Source organism: Habropoda laboriosa, unplaced genomic scaffold (genome assembly GCF_001263275.1).
Source record: "Habropoda laboriosa isolate 0110345459 unplaced genomic scaffold, ASM126327v1 scaffold145, whole genome shotgun sequence".
In the NCBI taxonomy this organism is placed as follows: domain Eukaryota; kingdom Metazoa; phylum Arthropoda; class Insecta; order Hymenoptera; family Apidae; genus Habropoda; species Habropoda laboriosa.
This window is the reverse complement of record NW_017100307.1, coordinates 1,745,569-1,759,616: the sequence shown is the minus strand read 5'-3', so window position 1 is coordinate 1,759,616 and position 14,048 is coordinate 1,745,569. Positions and strand designations below refer to the sequence as shown.

Below are 14,048 nucleotides of genomic sequence, written 5' to 3'. Positions count from 1 at the left end.
CGTAACTGTGTCACGTAACTGTTTTGCCCTGCTCGACAGCCAACCTAACCAACCGACCAACCAGCGGATACTTTCGGGGGGAGAGGGAGCGTCGAAGGCTTTCTTTCTGCGTCGCCACGTGAAGAGGTGGTTCGATAAGGTGTCCGGGTATAGGAGCGATTCTGCTTTAAACGATGGAAATCGATAACGTTAGAACAGCTCGAATGTCATCGGCAAAAGAGACGTACCGCTTCGTTAATTAACACCGATAATTGCTAGGGAGTGTACGGGGACATCTAGGAGAATTGACGGGGCTGAACGATTGCTCGAGCGTGTCCTCGTTATGGTCGCGTATAAATTATCCAACAGAGGTTATTAAATGATTATGTAAAATTGGAATTTAGAGACGGCGCCAACTTGATTTGTCATTAGGTAAGCAACGTGATCACGGACAAACCACGACTGCACGCTTATTACGACAAATTGCATTCGAGGAAAAGCCGCGGGAATTGACGCTAGGGAAAATCGTCCGGAGTCGCGTTTCGAGTAAACATCGCTCGCGTAAATAACGTTAAATTTTTTTGTCGGTTAATTAAGACGTCAGATGGTGTTCTTATTGGTAGAAAAAATTGAGCTGTCCAAGATATTTACTCGCAGGATCGCCATTTTGTCTCCTCGTAGGCGAACGTCGAGTCGTCTGTCGTGCGAAACGATGGTCGTTTTAAAGTCAAGTTTAAGAACCCAGAGCGCAAGGTCGCCGAAGCTCGTAAACGCTAATTTCGAAAGAATCCGTAAAAGAGGAGAAAAAATGGAGAAGAAGAAAAACTCCTCCTTTTACGAATTAAATGCAAACCGTCCGCCTGAGCAAGAGGGAAACTCCACCTTGAGCGTTTCCCCTAGACGCGTCGCGAACCTCGGCAAACAATTCCCGAAAGTTGAAAGTTTGGTCGCAACGATCGTTCCAAACGAGTATCATCCTGCGTGTATATTTTTTCTTTTTTTTTCTCTTCGTTTTCGTCGTTCATCAACCGCAGCAGGAAGGAGCGACTATAAATAGCGGCGTAGCGTCACGCGGGAAACCGAAAAAAGGTCGTCGACTCGTTTAACGCCGGCCGCCGGTGTTCATTCATATTTATAGCGATGAATGAAAACTCCGTGCCGTGTAGTTCTGATCGACCCGTAGGCTCGCTCGCTCCCACCCACTTTTCGCCACACAAAAACCCTCTTCGCTCGCCGTGACAAATCGTCGGAAGCCGTGAAAAACCTGCATTCCGCGGCAAGTAGCAATTATCAAAAGAGAGAAACGAGAGGGAAAAGAAAATTGTGAAAGAAGTACAAAATTTGAGGCTTAAAATCACGTCGAGAGGGATGAAAGGGGCAGAGAATACAGTCAATTAAAGGGTTCTTTCATTAAATTAAAGTGGAAGTATGTAGAGGATAGAAATTAAGGATTGAATTAATGTGGAAGTGTGCAAAGGACAGAAATTAAGGTGGAAGTGTGCCAAAAATATTTAAAGCGCCTATAGGCGTCAAGGGCACAACGCGAGAAAACATTCAAAACGCCTATAGGCGTCAAGGACACAGTGCTGAAAAATATTCAGAACGCTTATAGGCGCGTTAAGGGCTCGGTGTGGGTAAATTTTCAAAGCTTCTATAGGCACATTAAGGACACAGTGCGAGAATATATTCAAAACGCCTATAGGCGTCAAGGACGCAGCGCGAAAAAATATTCAAAACGCCTATAGGCGCGTTAAAGACACAGCGCGAGAAAATATTCAAAGCTCCTACAGGCACATTAAGGACACAGTGCGAGAAAATATTCAAAACGCCTATAGGCGTCAAGGTTTCAACACTGAAAGGGTTAAATGTCCCGCATGAACTTTTCATTTCCACGCGGAGCCAAAAATGGCCAATTTTTGAACATCTTTCTTTCCCATACCCGGTCAATGCCGTCACCAACGTCACCCCTCGACGAAGAAACGCGTTTCTCCGCAGAATTCGTCAAAACGAGGACAATTTCTGCACCCTTATCGCGAGTGGGACAGTTCTGAGAACGAGGGAGTTCGCCGGTACCGGAAGCTCTCGTTTAACGAGACTTTGGCGCAGGAGGACGTAGCCGCAACGCAACCTACCATCTTCTCTCTCAGCCCTTGTCTACAGCCTCTTCTCTCCCGGTGCCATTTCCAATTGGCATTTTTCCGGTTCGCCACGGTGTGGCGTTTTTCCGGCACGATGACTCGGAGTGGCGTGCACGACGAAATAAGATTACCGGCGAACGACGATCAATGCGGCGAAATACGTGACCGGCTAGAAACTGTACAGCGTGTTTTCGATTTTGCCTGTCCTGTCACCGGCTAATGCCCGCTCTGTACGTGCCGCGAGCTTCGTTAAACGGAGCCAGACGGACTTCTCGCCCCGTGGAAACCTCGTTAAGAGAGCAAATAAGTAATCGCCGCGCCTCTAGCGCGACCCGATTCCCTCCTGGCGTGTTTCTCAAACCGCTGATCGGTATTCCCTTCGTGGAAAACACTTTCTTTTCCACGGAACTCGCTTCTCTCTCTCTTTATTTTTATCCTTTCGCTCGGCGTACGTCTAGCGATACGATTGTGATAGAAAGAGGGAAATAGGGAGGATTCGGAGAGCGACGGGTGTGTAGTATTCTGTATTCGTTTGTTTTTGTTTCTCTTTGGAGAAACAACTACGAGATAGGATATTTTAATTGCGCTCGAATAAACAAACGATCGTTCGGTGATCGTACAGAGAAGCGATAACGGACGAACGTAGCTAGATAATAATGAAAAAAAAAGGATCGATGTTTCGACGGGGGTGGTTGCGAATATAAGAAATAATCGCGGTGAAAAGCGACCGGGGATCGGCGATATCGTTATCTAACCCTTCCAGTTCACAAATCTGGGGAAAAGCATGCGGCGTATGGCTCACTTCCTGAAGATAATGCACGCACCACAGGTGAAATAAGGTCGATTATTTGCACGCGACACCGTATGGGAACGAGTGCGCGTCGATTCCACCGACACACGCCGCATTTCAAGTCGAAATCCGTGACTGGTGCGTGGTTACATTATTCTATCTGATCGTGTTTACATTTTACACCTTCTGAAACGTTCAATTTTCAACGTTCAATTACCTTCATTTTTGTCTCCTCTTCGTTTCGATCGAAATGCAGATTGTTCTGTTTCCAGTGATTATTCTCTCTTTGGAGATTTCTATTTTCCAGCGTTTACTATGTCCTATTTCTAATTCCACAATCATTTCTTCTTCAGTTTTGATTTCTATTCAAATACAGCTTATTTTGTTTCCAGTGAAAATTCCGGATTGCCTTAGTCTCTCCTCAGAGACTTCTCTTCTCGAGTGTTCACATTCAAAGAGTGTCCTATTCCTTATAATTTCCGAATAAAAAAAGGAAAATATATAACGCAATTTAAAGACTTCAATTTTCCATGGAAAAGAGATACTTTTTTACCCCAATGATCTTTCCTCTTTTTCTTTTTCTTAAATATCACAGCTTCACGCAGTAACACACTAACAAACGCAGCAGACACCAAGAGACAAACAGGAGTTGACAGTGTTAGATTTATCAGTCAGTTAGATATAACAAAAATGAATCTAACGCCTTACTAGGAAGTATACATTTCTTTTGTATACGTTCGGAGAAATCCGTTTAGCTTTACCACCTCTGATTAGTAAAGACCTAAATGTTTATGATACGTGACAAAAGGCCCTTCGGTCCCAAGCGGGGGCAATATTAGGGCGTTGCGTAGGAGAATTCTCAGTCCGTATACAGTGCTCTTACCACTAAGCAGAAAAGCGAACCTTCCTTGTGTCTAATAAAAGTTTATAGTCTAAAGTAAGGATTACTAATTATTTAACAACCAGTAACTCCCATAATCCAATAGACAGATCAAGACAAATGTCGCCCGAAAGTTTCCCAGATCGCCTCAAGATCTTCCCGATTCCCAACACCAAAAATATTTCTCTCCTTTACGTTATTTCACCTACTACGACGAAACCAGCCCGTAATTACTCAACACAGACCACCCTCGTTCGCCGAAGGTTTCTCTCGCGTAAACGAACGCGTGCTGAAAGAATCGAGGCGACCGCTGGGAGAGCTTGTCGGGGGGTCGATGGAAGAAACGAGGCGAAAGCGGTCCGAAATTGAGAAAGAAACGCGAATAAACCGAGTGGACAGCGGTTCGCGAGATTTTTCGCGAAGCACACAGCCACGCTTCCTGGAGATAACGCGTGAGAAGAAGAGTTACGGTATCGCGAACGGGGCGAAACGGGGTCAACTGTTTGCGCATAACGCGTAATAGAAACGAGTACGCGCCGCTGAATGACACGCACCGCGTGTCAAGGTTCTGTCGCGTCATTTATTACACGCCACGCTCCGGCAAGTTAATTAAACCTGGTCCTAATGATACGTAATATATACAATCGACCACGCGGTTCGCCGATTTATTGTGGCAAGCGGCGCATCTGCTACGGATTCCACCTCGATTAAATAATTATCCCGGCCCCGTATCAACTTCCTTCTGCTTTTTTCTCTCCTAATTACAACACGCTGTTTGCTCGTCTTCTCTCTTAATTGGCATAATTTTTTCTTCTCTTTTTTTCATTTGTCGAATTGTTGCAGCTGTTTAACGAAGATTTAACTCGTAGAGTAAACACACGAGAGTGGAATCGTCGAGTAAGCGCAGTATGGCTTCGTTACAAACTTCTGTTTGTAAGTGATTTCTTTTTTATATTGTTTTTGCTTTAGTAGAGGTTGCGCCTATTGGCTCGGGGCCAATTTACCAATTTATCCGTCTATGTTTTTATCTACTGTGCCGATTTGGATTAACTCTTTGCGGTTGAAGGCGTTTCTACCTTCTGAACGCTCTACGGACCGTTTGCCTGCAAATAAAATTTGTACGTTTTTGGGCGATAATTGACTGAATGCGCGCTACCAAAAAATAATTCCGACCAGTAGGACTTAAATACGAGCGCGAAGAGTGAAAATCGTCGCAAAGCGAAATTTAAGGAAATTCTATGGCGACGATATATGTAGGTATAGGTCTTACCAGGAAAGCTAGGAAAAAGATTGCGGAATTAGAAGGCACTTACGCTTCTTTCCATCGAATTTAAAGGTTCCTCGAAAACACCGATCTATTACAGAATTCGACAGGAACTCACGGGATGACCTAATATGTCAGGGATTTTACTCGTCTCGATGTCGGTATTACTGTAAAGAGAGATATCGAAGAGTTAATATCAGTTAATTGCAGAGAGAAATTTTCAAAAATTCTCCAATCCGAATCCTGCCGTAACAGACCTTCCGTTTGAAACAGAAACGTCATCGCCGCTTAAATATTAACAGCGATGCTAATGCCCACGTATCCATTAGCGGCGTCGTGGAAGGTGCATGAATCCTTGCGCCGCCATTGTGTTACATGCTCGACGCTATTATTTTATCGTCCACCGAGCGTTGTCTAATTTCCTCGTTACACACTCCCTACAAAATCGTGTCGAATGAAATTAGACTCGGTGAACGATTCTTCGGTAAACTGTTCGATGATTAGAATCGAATCTGGTTGCGCAAATAACGAACGTACGGGTAGATGTACAAAGGAGTCGAAGAAGAAAGGAAACTGTGAATAAAGACTTGGAAGGACGACGACGTCGAAGCGAAGAGGGGGGTTTTAATTCGAGCGTTACGCAAGCGCAAATCGCGTAATCGAAAATCAAGGGAAAAAGTGAGGACAATGCGAGTCGATGAAAATTCCCGACATTGAGTATCGAACGGATCGCGCGTCGAAATAGCTGGCAAGGACAGCTCCTGAAGCGGAAACGGTCTTACGAAACAGAATTTCTTGTGGAACGCAAGAATTCTGTTACGCGATTCTACACAATGCTGCGTAGTACGTTTCGAATCGGAAACAATCATTTCCGCGCTGATGTAATCGTTTCGGTGAACGTATAATGTTCGCGATGAAATAAACATCGACGTTTGCCGACTAAGCTTGTCCCGCCTGCGACACTCTACAGGCGCCTTCTTCTTATCCACACCTGTCTTTTTTTTTTTATTCTTCGTCTTCTCTTCTTACAGTCTCGTTAGATTATGATCGATCGAGAATGACTCGAAGGTTTCACAATTACCGCGAGACAATTATCTTTATTCATCGCTTGGATTTATCGCCGATCGGTTTATCGCCGATGATCTTCTTCATTTCTAATGGGAAGATTCGCCATTGTGAATTTTGGAGATTTGTGGATGGTTAGGTCGAATCGTGGAAATTATCTCCGTTCGTCACTTTCGATGTACAGAATTATCGATAGTCACTATTTGGCGCTAACGATGTTCGCCATTTCTAAGGGAGTGATTCGGGAATGCGAATTTTGGGGCTTCGTGGGTGAGTAAATGAGACATAAGGAAATCACGATAATGTGAATTACCTTTTTTAGTTATCTCCCATTCGTCACTTGCAGTGTACAGAATCACCGTCTTCACACCTCCACTGTTACTCGATAACAATCTTCTCCAAAATTGACGAATGCAAATTTCGGAGCTTCGTGGGTCACTAAACCAAATATAAGGAAATCACGATAAAGTACAATTCCTTTTTCCACTGTGCAGAATCACTAGTATCAAACCTTCGAAATGTGCTCCATTTCCTCTGGAAAAATTCGCGAATATAAATTTCGGAGCTTCGTGGGTTACTAAACCAAATAAAGTCAATTCCTTTTCTTAATTATCCCCATTCGTCACTTCCACTGTGCAGAATCGCTAGTATCAAACCTTCGAAATGTGCTCCATTTCCTCTGGAAAAATTCGCGAATAAAAATTTCGAAGCTTCGACGAAAGGATTTTGGAGGCATCCCAAAGCAAGCAAGAGGAATCGTTCACAAGGAAATCACAATAAAGCATTCCTCTTCCTTTATCAGCCGGTTCCAGTCGCGCAGAAGAGACCCAACGTTATCAGCAACAGAGAAGCTTCACGATTTACCCCGTGAATTTACGTTGGAAAGTTTTTCTGGCAGCGCCATCGAGCCTGTGGCTCGCTAAACACAACCCCATAAATTATTGCCCGAAGAAAAACAGGCGAGAGAGTGTTTTCCCTTTGGTCTGGTCAGGGGAATTTAGTTGGACGATCGAAGGGAGACAAGAGGACGTTTCTCCCTTCGCTTCGATAGGCCTTGTTCGTTGTCGCGATGCCTCGTGGGAGGCTAGTCGTCCAGTCTGGTAATTACACGAACGCCAGCCCTCTTCCTTTTTGAAGTTGGCACGCTCGCGGAATAAGTTTACCGGCTCGAGAAGTCGCCTCTTCTCCTTCTTCTTCGCTGGCCTTCGTCGCTGATTAACCCTCCTGAGATTAGCTTCCTGATGGAGCTGGAATTATTTTATCCCGGGTTACCGACGCCACGGACCCGCTTCTTCCGTTCCACGCCTTCCATTATCTTGCCTTCTCACCCTGTCTTGCCCCCGGGGAACAAGGAATTTTTGTTTACGCGTTCAGGATGATCGCTACGGGCCTCGCGCCCTCTGGGGCAACCTTGCTCCTCGTGTTCTCTAAATCTGGAGGCTATTGATAAATTCGGATGCTTTTCGGGAATGTGGAGGGACATTCCTATGGTGCTTGGTTAACTTTCTTGCTTCAGTTTTATTTCTCAGAGAAAAGTAGATGTTTTAGGTTAGGTTTTTCACCCGTTCCGCCTCACTGCAACGGCAAGTGTGCAATAAGGATTGCATATTGTTCGAATGTGTGCAGCTCTTTTTATTTAAAAATTTAGTAAATATTACAAGGTATTTTGAAAAATTTAATCAGATATTAGTAGATATTTTAGGTTAGCTTTTTCACTTGTTGAGCCTTATTACATTAAAAAGAGCCTTATTTCATTAAGCTAAAAGATACCGGCAGTGTCTTGCCTTCACTCTCTGAGTGAATCAAAGTTCGCTCCTATAAAAATGAAGCAACTACGACACACATATTAACCAATAATTCAAAATTCAATATAGTCGAACACATGGCGAATGCCAGAAAAATCTTAATATCGGTATCGATCTTTCGCTTGGAAACACTCGACGCAACGAGCCAAAGACAACAGAATCGTAGTTACCCCCAGCCTCGCCTCAAATTATAAGTTTTTCGCCGGCGAGTTCCATCGGGACGAGCCAATATTGGTGCACCGAGTGATTTTAATTTTACACTTAAGGGAATCGACGTTATCGGGTTTGCTCAAGGGGCTCGTCTCATTTTCTTCGCCGCCCTCTCTCCCTCTCCTTTTCTCCTCCTCCACTTTCTCCGTTCGCGCGAAAAGTCGTCGAGTGCCAGCTCGTAATCACTCCTCTATCGCCTGGAACCAGCACCGCGGAAGAAGGAAACGATCGTAATCGATTCTCCTGGCAACTCTCCTCGATCGATTAACATCCTTAATTACCCCGTTTACATTCTTCTCCTGGGAAATCGACGCTGGACAAATTGACGAACAATCTCGCGTACGAATCTCCGTTTCGATCCTCCTATGATTAAGCTGATGGCTCTTTCGATGGAGCAGGTAACGACAGAATGGTAATTTACGACAACAAGGTAATTGTTTCCGTTCCTCTGTGGTTTCCTCAGCCCCGGGAAACCTACTCTTTCGTTCGGAAATTTTGCCTCTGGGAATAAACGCAATTTGTCCTGCGATTACAATTATCGCGGGAAACGCGAAGCAACGTCTGTAAACAAACGGAGAAACTCACTGGACACCTAACCGTAGCGAAGCAGTCGGAAAAGGATGGAACTGTTTAGGTTGGGGCACGTTCGAATCGGGAAAGGGACGCGGTTCCAAATTTACGTTACCCGGCACACGGGATGATACGCGAAAGAGCAGACGGATGGAGCGCAGGCAGTTTGCATAACTTAACGACCCTCGTAAAATTCGGCCACGCCGGATGTCGCCGTGATTTCCTCCAGGATTGTTACGCTCCTCAATTTCCTGCGATGCGAGCTAATGGACGCTTTACCACCGTTGTTCGCGGCTTTTCCACGTTAGTAGCGATTCTCAACGAGCTTCTAACGATCACAATCACACTCTCTATCGAACACAGAAATGTTAAAAATTGGAAGGAAAGTGATGCTTAAGGAACTGACACTTGGCACAATAAGAAAGTTCGTTCAAAGTTTCATTCCTCCATTCAAGCAATAAATAGCTTGAAATTTACGTAAGCTGTGAGAATTATGCGTGGATGTGACAGTAGCTTCCTGCGTGGTGACGGAGCATGGTCACTCGAGCCGCCTGCATTTCCATCGAAGATTCTGCGATTGTCCGCGCATCGTTCCTGATCAAGATGCAACGACGAGCCGAAGGAGACCTTAGCGGCAGAAAAATGGGAGGAGCACTTCCTGTTTTCCTACCGATCCTCAAGACCGTGACTCTGACGACACTCTCTTCTGTTTGTTATGACTACGAGTGCTGATAGAGTAAGCCGACGAAATGCGCGGAAAAGAAATGTGATTCATTGCAGAAAAGAGATACATCGATATTTGTGATATAAAACGATAATTTGGAGGAGCGTTTGTTGCGACTGGAATCGTGTGTTGTTTAGCCGTAGAAGCCGTCACAGCGACAGACTGTCTGGCTGGTAAAAGTCCAAATTGATCGTATACGAGGGGGACGAGGTATTAGCATAATCCAATGACTCGGGAATACATTCCCGATTTCCTCTTATACGCTTCAATCACGGAAACGGCTGACGTACTTGCAACGGACCACCATGAATAATGAAACGTACAATATTGACAGTGTGCACCGACAAACCGTTTAATTATTCAGACTTAGTCTTTCCCGGCGATTCCTTCTCTTCGTTATTTAACAAACACCGCCAAGGACGCGAGGAAAGAATCGCGGGACGAAAAAAGGAGTGGAAAAAATCGCTGTATCATTCATGAGACGTGAGACACTCTCGCTGGATCTCTATTGTAAAACTTCTTCTTCGTCTCGTTAAAATAAACAATCCTTCTGGTTGTGTTTCTTGCAAAAAAAAAAAAAAAAAGACACCATTTCTATACCTCCAATTTGATTTCAATGGGTTCGTTTCCATCGTTCCCTCTCGTGTTTTCCTCGCAAAGAAGCAGAGATTTGCGGTTCGTCGTAAAATCCGACCACCTTCCATATCGATTACTATTCTACCTTCTACGTTGGAAGGTTACACAACGCGGTGTCCCCGTGTCCTAGAACCGTCCACCTTGTTTACGCCGTATTTCCACCCCCTTACGAACCATTGTTTCGGGGTCTGTTTCCATCGAACCGTGTTTTCCCTTTGGAAATTCGCCGATGATCGACGCACAACCACCAAGGTCACCTCTCTCTCTTAGACCCATCGATCACCGTGCATTTACTACCTCTATTTATAGCGGTAATCGGTAGGAATCTTTATGTAACGCCGCTAACGGAACTTTCTGCACCAGACTCGACCTACTTTTCTTTTCACGCTTCCACGGCTAGAGCCGATTTCGTTTAATTAGCCGCCGCGCCGTACGGATATCTTATCCGACCAGAAATTCCACGCGTGCTTCTTGCCAGCTCTGTCCCGTTCGCTGCTCGTGGTCGATGAAATTTAGCGAACGGGACGCGTTTTCGAGAGGGGACTACAGAGCTGCTGGGAAATTTTCGGAGCTGTCATAGGTCAACCCATTCGTTGCTTTGGAAATATGTTTGCACTGTGTTACTGAAGGCTCTTCGACACCTCGGAGACACCTTAATTTAACCATAAGCAGGTATCTTACTTGCGTGCTCGAATGAGAATTGACCGGAATTTAGTATTTATTACAGACGCGACGATCGGTTAACACGTTGGTCACCTGTGATCAGAGATTGTTTCCTCGACTGTGGTCGTCGGTGACCGGAGGAATATCGTCGACTAAAAATTTCGAACGTCATAGCTAACTAGAATAGCTTTGAACAATGAAAATTTTCTTCTGGCCCCCTGAGGGTAATATGTAAATCTAGCGTGGCAGTGGACGTGTTAATAAACAGCAAATTCTTCTGAAAGTGGAAGTGCGCCAAAAGCGGTCTGCGTACTGAAAGGGTTAAAGAGACAATTCCTTCGTCGCGTAAAGGGATGATTTTCTAATTGACACCAGTCGAGTTTTTTTTTTTTAAATTTCCAATGGAGGAAGGGAAGAAGCAACAAGTCAAGGAATGGAGGTACGGTAGTTCCGTTGGAGAAGGATGCTCGGTTATTACAGGTTCGACCGCGTCGCACTTATGTCACGTATCTCTGTTTGCTCTTACCCCTGTTCTGCCCTCGATTCCACGGGCCTCTAGGCCATGGCCGTCGAAAAAGAAGACGGAGTAACGGTGGAAAAGGTAAACTAGACGATTTACACGAGCAAACGCACGCGTACCGCCTGCATGTTGCAGATAAGTTACGCTCGTAGTCGTTAGCTCGCTCTTTCCGCCCTGTTTCCATCTCTCTCTATCTCGCCACCCCCGATCTCTCTTTCCTCCGTTGCACTTAACGCCGCGACTAAATTTACTCGGGAATACTTGTTTCCAGCGGTTGCCCCCTTGTCAGGTTCGTTCTCCGCTGGTGGAGCACACAGATTCTTCTGAAACTGAGCGTTAGTGAGGATCATCGTGCGATACTTCCAGGTGAGTAAGTGCGCAATTGGGAAAGTTTCAGGAAGAATCTTTATTGTTTGTCAAAATGTGGCGGAGGGGAAATTTTTGTAAGTTCTTGAGAGAAAGAAGGTTTGGAGGGATTCGAGAACCTGTGATCTTCAGGTTTTCTTGATTCTCTGCCACGGACGCAGCGTATGTAATAAATTATCACGAATCTTCCGTGACTGAGTCGGTGGCACGCGACATGTCTCTTCCCGAACTCTGGACAATAGATTCTGGACCGCATACGCTGCGTCTGTGACACCGAACGCGTTAACCACACAGTCAACACCGCCTTCTCGCTTTCTTCTATTATCATACGGGCTTCCTATTGCTCCTCAAGTTACTCCCAAACAATTCCGCCAATCGTCCTATTCTCCGGTGGTACCGAACGCGTTAATCGACACAGTCAACGCCTCTATTTTCCGATGATTCTGCCAGTCGAAGAATGAGAATTTTCATGAACTCTCAACTCAAACGTGTTACCCAAATTCTCCAAACGGACTAACTTAGTCAACGCCCATCTCACTTTCTTCCACCGTCACACAGCCTTCCCATTCCTCCTCAAATTACTCCCGACTAATCCTTCAAACCGTACCACCGAATATACCAAATTTCCAAAGCCCCTATTCTCAAATCACTCCCCAATTTTCCCCCCACAATTCCCCTCCCCTCGTCGAGTAAACACTCTAAACTCGCCCGGTGTCTCTCCGCAATGCGAAAAAGGGCGTGTAGGTGGGGGAGGGACGTATACGCGAGGCCGCGGGCAAGGGGGTTGAAACACGAGAAACGTATCGCGTCCTCGTGTCCCGTCGACGACGCGTCGCGGCGCGGCGGTTCCACGTGGCTGAAAGAGAGAAGTTGCGAGCGGACCTGGCGAGGGCTGTGCACCGAGCGTAAAGGGAGCCGGTCCCGGTGCAACAAGTACGCAATTCAGGAAAGTTGCGCCGCGTCGATAAGGCAATTATTCGGTTGCGCCGCCTCGCGAGAACAATGCCTTTTGTCGGATGAGGCAACAACGGGGTTATGGAAGACGGGGGCCACGGGGAGGAGAAACGTCTTTATGCGAGACGCAGCCAGACACCTGTATATCGAGAGGCGGAGAGTCGGGAGCTTTCTTCAAGCCATTTGTCCCTCTGTCACTTCAACGGGAACATTTTTCCTCGATTTATCTAGGAACTTTTGTTTTCACGTCGAACAGAACTCGATAAGCTGCTTAAAAACGAGGTCACGCTCGTAAAGACTTCTCGGGTAGAAAAACACCTCTGCTTTTCAAAGAGACGCGCGATAATTTCGGTTATTTATTAGGGACCCGGTGTTTCTTTCAGATTGTTTGCGCGATTCCACCGATGACTGGACTCGGGCATTTCTGCCACGGATGATTCGTCCCCGTTCTTTCCACGAATTCCTCCTCTCGCTGCGATTTATCGCCCGTTGTGAATCAGCCCCGATACGCGATTTTATCGTAATCACGGCAACTTCGGACAGGAAACGGGAACCTAATCTTCCACTCTCGTGGAAGCTTCCTTCGCGTCGAGATTAAGCTTGGTTAGAAAACACGCCGCTGTGAACAGTATGATTTCACGAGCGTGCTTTATCTGTACCAGTTCAATTATTCCTTTCGCGATACAATCGCCGAGGGAAGAAAGACAGTTTTCAGAAACTGCAGTTGCGCACGTTCCACGCTGTTTCGATCCGGAACGAAAACGAAAACAAACCGCCCGAAGGAATTTCCATGTTCCGTGCTTAAGAGACAGCTGTCTTCTCAAGTGCGCGGGTTATCTAGAGGTCTGCCTTCTTCGTTCTCGTTATTAATTACGAGAGAAAGAAAAAACACCAAGGAATCGACCGCGTGATGAACGTTTGAAAATAACTCGCGTGACAGTGTGTCGTCAGCTCTTGAGGACGCACTTTAAACGAGCAAAACGAACATTCTGCACGAGAAGTTCGATATAAAAAAAAAACAAAAAACGAAGAATAATCTGTTATTAAAAGATAAGCACGCAGCGGCGTGGAAGCTGGAATATTTTGCCACGGAGAGAGAAGCTCGGTGTGAAACGTGACGAGGTTTCACGGAGGTGTAAGATCGCGTAGGACGAGGTCGAAAGAAAGGGCGAGGAAGGGCTCGATCCCCTGTCTCGTGGCGAATCGCTGGGAATTCGTCTTCTCGTCGGCACGTACGCTCATTTCGCGTTTTTCCAGCAGCCGCGTTTTTCAACATCGACGCCGGCGTAAATAAGGACGCCTTGTAAACGTGACCTTTCTCGTCCCTTTGTCTCGCCTTTTCCCCTTTTCACCGTGTATATATATATATATATATTCCTCGAAGGAAACGAAGTATCCTGGGATCTACTTACGATCACGGGATTGCATGCAACGCTAGAATCGCTGTCCGGGTCCTGAAAGGAAGAACAAAAGAGAGCCTGGTG

At 45.8% G+C, this 14,048-nt stretch overlaps 1 protein-coding gene across 1 annotated transcript in view; it reads right to left on the bottom strand.

Moving 5' to 3' along the window:
* The window catches only part of LOC108574038 (3-phosphoinositide-dependent protein kinase 1), a 181,774-nt gene extending 167,778 nt beyond the window's left edge, over positions 1-13,996 (bottom strand). The window contains exon 1 of the mRNA XM_017936542.1: positions 13,977-13,996. The gene's annotated coding sequence lies outside the window, so the exon portion shown is untranslated. The remainder of the gene's footprint in view (positions 1-13,976) is intronic.
* Between the last annotated feature and the right edge of the window lie 52 nt (positions 13,997-14,048).